The sequence below is a fragment of the Rattus norvegicus genome, chromosome 2, assembly GCF_036323735.1.
Source record: "Rattus norvegicus strain BN/NHsdMcwi chromosome 2, GRCr8, whole genome shotgun sequence".
Classification (NCBI taxonomy): Eukaryota; Metazoa; Chordata; class Mammalia; order Rodentia; family Muridae; genus Rattus; species Rattus norvegicus.
The window spans coordinates 151,256,575-151,263,946 of record NC_086020.1 but is presented as its reverse complement, the minus strand read 5'-3'; the positions used below and the strand labels follow the sequence as shown (position 1 = coordinate 151,263,946).

Genomic DNA, 7,372 nt, shown 5'->3' with positions numbered 1-7,372 from the left:
CCTGGACACACTCCATCACTGAGGAGTAGGAAGCTCAGGGCAGGAACTCACAGTATGAAGTACTATAGAGGTCACAAAGGAGCTCTGTTTACTGGCTTGCTTATACTTGCTCAGCTTGCTTTCTTAAATAACCCAGGACCACATGCTCAGGGTACCACCACCCATAGTGGACTGGACCCTCCCACATTAATCATGAAAATGCCCCACAGATATGGCCACGTGCCAATTTGCTTAAAGAAATTCATCAAAGTTCTCTCTTATGAGTGACTATTTTATGTCATGTTGGTAAAACTAACCAGTAAAGTTGGTTCCACATTGTTCATATTTTAATAGTCTAACAATATTCAACCATGCACACATAAATTCTTGAGAGCTTAGGGTGTACCAGATTTGTTATCCTGCACAGGAGATGTTCAAAGAAAAGACACTGTCCTTACACTTCCTGTCTCTTACATTATTTTAGCATAATAAACAATAAATTAAAAATTACTCTAGGTGTGATACAGCTATGAATATAGTAAGGTATACAAAAGATCCACTGCCAAGAAAGGCTTTGTGGATGATATGATGAACAGATTCCTAACAGAAAGGAAGGACTAGACACATGACAGAAGGCTGAGATGACACAAGTGTTCTACCTTGCTTAGTGCTTCTAGCACCATAAATACCAGCAGTGACAACCTTTTCTTATTATTTTTTAATGCTATTCCTCTGTCTCTTTCTATATCTCTGGACATTTTCTGCATTTTACTAGGATGGTGTTCTCTCATTTTCTGGCACCATCACTATATTTGGAATTGTTTTGTGAAACTCACTTAAGTTTGTCTGTCTATTCATCTGTCTATCTTTATGATCTTATCACCTAAAACATACCTTGCACAAAAATGATGCTCCATATTTTAATGGATTAAGAAAAGGTATGAAAATGACCAACCACTCACTTCTCAAAGTTCAGATGCAATGTGTCAAAAGAAAATGTGGATGAAAGTTTTGGTATTGACAGAGCAGCAAGGGTGGATAAGGTGGAAGGCATCTTTGAGGAAACACTACATTTCCAAGATAGTGCGATCAGCAAGAATATCACATGGGAAGGCTGATGGAGACTGGGACTGGAAAAAAGTAGGCATTAAGTTGAAATAGAGGAAATTTTGAGAAGATTTTTCACATCATTCAAGTATTTTCCCATCAAATTTTTCTTTGAAATTGGGGATAGTTTCTCTTTCCTTCTCAACCTTCATTCTCCTCCCATTGATAGCCATTGAGAACAGGATGTGTGTAAGCATCTAAGATCAAAATATGTTACCATTAAGATAGAATCATTAACCATGTCTGCAAAATTCTTTATGAGATTCAGCTTTTAACATTTCAGAAGATTATAATTCTCCCCTGACACTTTTGGAAACATATTTGGATACAAATGTCACAATATAAAAGTTGGTATAAACTGCATATATTTCTGTAGAATAACTGATGGAACAAATATGCTGTAAATCTCAGCTCTTCACAGACAAGCATCTCATGCTAGCCCTCTATGTGTGCCACTGGCCAAGGGCCTTTCCTGGCTGGGTCCCTCCAGGCAGCTACCGAGGATGTAGCTCTTTTCTATCTGCCTAGTTTCTGTCTCCTCACTGTGCCCTACGACTTCAGAGGCTTTATGATGGTTAATGCTCTCAACTTGACAGAATCTAGGATAATCCCTGGGCATACCTGTAGCAGATTATTTTTACTGCACTTATTGAGATGAGAGGTTCCATTCACCACAGATCGTAGCACTACCTGATGGGGATCTCAGACCATATGAAATGGGAAGAGTGAATATGATAAAAACCAGCATTACTTTATAGGTTTTTACATTACAATCTTATTTCAAGTGCATTTTTGGCTCCTCATTGCTAATACCTTTGATCCTGTTCATATGTAACTACCAAGCATGTTCCCCAGTAGATGTTATTCTGTGCCATCACCCTGAGTATGGCGTTTAATACTTTTAGAGAATAGAATATATTTAAATAATTTTTCTCTTTCCTTTTCTGCTTCTAAACCCTCTCATGTATCCCTCCACCTTTTCATTTTTTGAAATCCATGGAACCTTTTAAAAATTATTTTTACATTAACATTTGCATATATCCATGTGTGTGTGTGTCTGTGTGTGTGTGTGTGTGTGTGTGTGTGTGTGTGTGTGTGACACATAGATAAGTCAGCTAATTCTGTATAATGTTACCTATATGTATGTTTTCAGGGCTGTACATTTGATACTGGCTAAATAACAGTTATGTTTTTTTTCTGTGAAAGATTATTTCTGTTCTTTCTCTGAGCGTAGTTTCCTGGAGATGGTTTTTGACATACACTTCAAAGTAAAGCCTAGCATATTATTTGTGCCATTACACTTACTCATTGGTTCTGTTATTCTGTTATTGTTTTGGAGTATTGTACTTCAAGTATAGCTATGGCTACTTGAAAGTGAGCCAGGCTGTCTGCAGCTAGAAGTTGTTTGACATGCACAGTTCCGTTCCCGATATTATCAACAGTTTTTCACACACTTGAGTACAGCCTAAGACCATTCTATAGATCACTGTATTGCTCAGGAGGAAGAAAAGTTTTATAGAAATATAAAACTTAAATTCCTGTGGTAAAGCTTTACTAATTTCCATGGCTCTGAGGAACTTGAGTCTTTTGACATAACTATTCTTATGTCAATATTACACATTCACTTTGGACTTCATCCACTCCCTACTCAAGCCTAGGGAGAAAAAGCAAAATAGAGGTTCTTCTGATACTGACATTCAAATCTAAAATGTCTTGGGACTTGGACACCATACTGGAGAAGATGGGAAAGAGAAAATCAGATCAAATTCATATTCAAAAATGACTATGCTGATTTAGAGATATTTTATGTTGCTAGCAATGGAAATGAAGGATTTATAAACTGGAAATTGGGGGAGGTGCTTTGTATTTCTTGGACTGTAAAATATTAAATTATTTCATCCTTCATCTTAAGGATTTTTTAGTCACTTAAGTGTCGACTTGAATTATTCTCACCCATATGCAATTTCAGACACACATGAACACGCAAACATAAAAACACACACACCCCTATCTAGGTGTATAGATTGTGGCAAGAAGAGCTTTGAGAGAAAGTTTCTTATTATTCTCAGAATGAACACAGCATAGTATCTTTTTTAAGTAGAAATAAATTCATATATCTTGTATGTTGTAATTATCTTAATATTAGTTATTATTTGTTATCTCTTATTGAAATTAATTCATAATTTACATTTATTACCAGTACATATACATGGACAAAACAAAGAATACTTCCAAGGTTTGTGGAACATTGGGATTTTGGAACATATCCTCCTGTAAATTCTTATTTTAAAATACACACTGAGTGTGAGCTTCACTAAGTTGGGTTTTTCCTTAGTTCAGATTTTGTATTTCTTTGACTGTAAAATATTAAATTATTTCAACCTTAATTTTAAGGTTATTTGTTTATTCCAGTTAATTTACATGCTGTGAATTACTGTGGACCATCTGTATCATATTTTACATATGTAACACTAGGAAGTCACTATACTTCTTTTGCATTTCTGCTTTAGTACAAAATCTATATAAGAAAATGAAGTTAATCTCCAGTAGGTTATAAAACATTGCTGTTTATAAACAAAGAGAAAAATCTCTCTTAAAATATTCAAGTATCTGTTAGAAGAAAAAACAAACCATCAAGCCATCATTAACATTCATGTAGAAGCCTACACCCTCCCTTCTATCTAATTTAAGGAGACATAAAAAATAGCATTCTAAATGGGCTTTTAAAAGCCTCTTATACAAATCAAAAGTGACTTAGAAACTACCTGTCAAGATATACCTAAAGGTACAATAATGGCACACACACGTTCAGATAACCAACAGCTGTGTATTTCCACTTAGGCCTCACTCAACAGTGTTGAAAGAATGCCTAATACTAGAAATCTACACAAGCGTTCAGGGCTAATGAGATCTGGAAAAGAATATACTATCACCTCTTTGCTAGACCTACATAATGCCTTACTGTATATTAAATGTAATCCTTATACCCATAGATAAGTGTACCTCTCATCTAAGAAGGTTGTCCTTAGAGCAAGTGGAAGCAATAAAAAAAATTGGACACAACACAGAGATCAATCTATTGTAAGAACCTCAAACCCAATGCATATCTATATCTATATCTGTATCTGTATCTGTATCTATATCTAATACACACAGACACATATATGTATATATATGTATATATGTGTGTATATATATATACATATAATGTGTGTGTGTCTGTGTGTGTATGTAATTATAATCATATATAATAAAACATGTAAATATATAAATTTTCTTTATACATTGCTCTATTGCTGGACAACTAGGTTGGCTTCATTTGTTATTGTTAACAATGATTAAAAAAAAAAGACTAATATTCAAGGCTCTGTGGTATGTTGACTTGGAGTATTTTGAATAAATATCCAGGAGTGGCATATGGTTGGTTAGTATGTTATTATTTTTGGATAGGCCTCATCATGATTCGCGTAGCTGCAGAACTCCAACCAACAGCCTACTTAGTCTATTTCTATGCCATTCTTTGTTGTTTTCTTTTCTAATGACTTTCATTCTGATTGGGCTAATGAAATTTCCTCTTTTTTTTTATAGGCAAACACTTGTTATGTAAATGTTTAATTTTAACATTTAAATTAATTAAATTGGTCTTGATTCAATTTTAATATTTGTCCTTTGACCTCTTTATTAATTAATTTATTTTTTATTTATGTACTTTACATCCTTCTCACTGCCCCCATTCTGCTCACCACCTCCCACAATCCTTCCTCTGTCTTCTCTCCATTTTGTTCTGAGTAGGTGGGGGTTTCCTTTAAGAGATTTATTCATTTCCTCTTTAAAGGCCTCTATTAACTTCATAAGATTGGAGTTAGGGTCTTTTTCTTGTGGCTTGCTTGTGTTAGAATATCCAGGACTTGCTGTCATATTGCTCTTGCTCTTGTTGATGGTGTTCTTTTGAGGACTTTTACCATCTGGATGGTTTTGGTCTCTGTATGATCTTCTTATAGTAAGAATTGGGAGTGGTTGAACCTCAGTGGTTCTGGTGTGGCAGGCCTCTGATGGGTATCATTGGCCTGTATGGTTCTAGTACTCTAGTACTCTATGCTTCAGGATGCACATGTCTGGTGAAGGTGGGAGGAAATACGGCAGGAGAATGGATGTCTCACTTGGATGGCAGGCTGCTCAGGGAAGCTTGGCTAGGCCTAGAGGGCTCAGAGGGCTGCTCAGTTGGGTGAAGAAAGGGAAGCTTAACTGTATGACTCAGAAGTCTGATGGAGGTGGAGAAGAGGTAGTGTGAGAATGAACTAATGACATTTCAATGTAGTTTTAAATTATAATTTTCTTTCCACTAGCGGAGGTGGATTTTTTTTATATTTATTGGCAATTTGTTTCATTTTTTGGACTGTGCCTCTCAAGTAATTCAACCCATTTGTTGGCTGTGTTGTTTGATTTCTTATTTTATATTTTAGTTCTGTTCATACTTTACAAATCATTCTTCTGTCAAGTATCACGTTTTCCTTCAGCCTCTATTCTAAACTTTGCCTCCCTATTCCCTCCCAAGGGTATACTTGTTCCCCTTTTAAAGAAGGAGTCAAACATTAGCATTTTGGTCATCCTTCTTGAGTTTCATGTGTTTGGTGCATCTAGGGTAATTCGAGCATTGGGCTAAGACCCACAAAGCCTGCCCCACATGTGGCCCATACATACTTTATAACCCAGAATGCAGATTATGTGCTCAGGGAAATAAAATTTACCACCCATGATGGAAGCCAAATAGAGCTTGATAGATATGGAGATACAGAAAATGGTATTATGATATCCTCAATTGGCATGTGGATAATGCTGGAGAAATCTTTTTCAAGGATGGAGAATACAAATTCACAAATTCAAAATATGAAATTCTTCTTTCAAAGAACTAAATGTTATTTTGGAACACTAAATCCTCAAGGGCTATTTGGTCTGACATTTTTGTTTTTGAATTTGGGTTTTTTTTATATTTTTTATTCACATTTCAAATGTTATGACCTTTTATGGTTTCCTGTTTATATACTCACTAGCCCATACTCACTCCCACTTTTTCTATGCATGTGTCTCCTCCCTTTCCTGCTCCCCCACCCTTATACTCCCCTACACTGGAGGTTTCAGCTTTGGCAGGACCAATGGCTTCTCCTCCCATTGGTGCCCAACAGCAATCCTCAGCTGCATATGCAGATGGAGCCATGGATTTGTCCATGTGTACTCTTTGGGTGGCAGTTTAGTCTCTGAGAGCTCTGGTTGGTTGATCTCACTGTTCTTATGGGGTTGCAAATCACTTCAGCTTCTTCAATCCTTTCCTTAACTCTACTGATGGAGACCCATGTTCTCAGTTCAATGGTGGGCTGATAGCATTTGCCTCTGTATTTGTGATGCTCTAGCAGGGCCTCTCAGGAGACAGCTATATAAGGCTCCAGTCAGCACGCACTTCTTGGTATCAGCAATATTATTTGGGTTAAGTAGCTGTATGTATATGGGCTGGATCTGCAAGTTGTTGTTCACAGGCAAATCATGCAACTGGACCTGCATGGCCCTCCGGGTCACTCTGGCACTGGAATTTTGCCTTTGTCTGTCTTCCATTCTTGGAAAGACTATTTCCACTCTATTTTGCTTGCAGGTTTACAAATCCAAAACCTGGCTTATATCCATGCACCCCATTTTCCATAAACCCATTGTGCTGATTTCTGTTGTAGGGGAGATTGGTGTATACACAGCTTATTTGATGCTGAAGCCTCTGAGGATGTTCAACGACATTGAACCTCAGAAGGTAAAGAGCATCTTTGAATGCAATGAAGGTTCTGTAGAGTTTCTGTGCTCCATTTTTGAGTTTGATGTCCTTCTGGCACTGCTGTGTTTCCTTGCAGCCTTTGTGGCTCACCAGCTGCCATATAACTATTATGAAGGGAAATGTATCACTTTTGGAATGCTGGTCTTTTTCGTTGCCTGGATATATTTTGTCCCTGCTTACTTGAGCACCAAAGGCAAATTCAAAGTGACTGTGGAAATATTTATTACTTTCATGCTGTGATTTACTGTCAATCATCTGTATCACGTTTTGCATTTCTGTTATATTAATACAATAGACACTTCTGTGATATGAAGTCTATGAAAGAAAATAAATTTCTTTTCCAGCAGGTTTTTAATCATTGATATTTATGAAGGAGATAGAAACCATCTCTAAAAATACTTGTGTATAGCAAAAAGAAAAAAAGAAAAAAATGAGGCCATTATGATCATTCATACATAAGTCTGCAACATC

The 7,372-nt window shown here is 36.5% G+C and overlaps 1 pseudogene; it reads left to right on the top strand.

Annotated features, from left to right (window-relative positions):
- On the top strand, positions 6,581-7,123 carry LOC691049 (hypothetical protein; annotated as a pseudogene).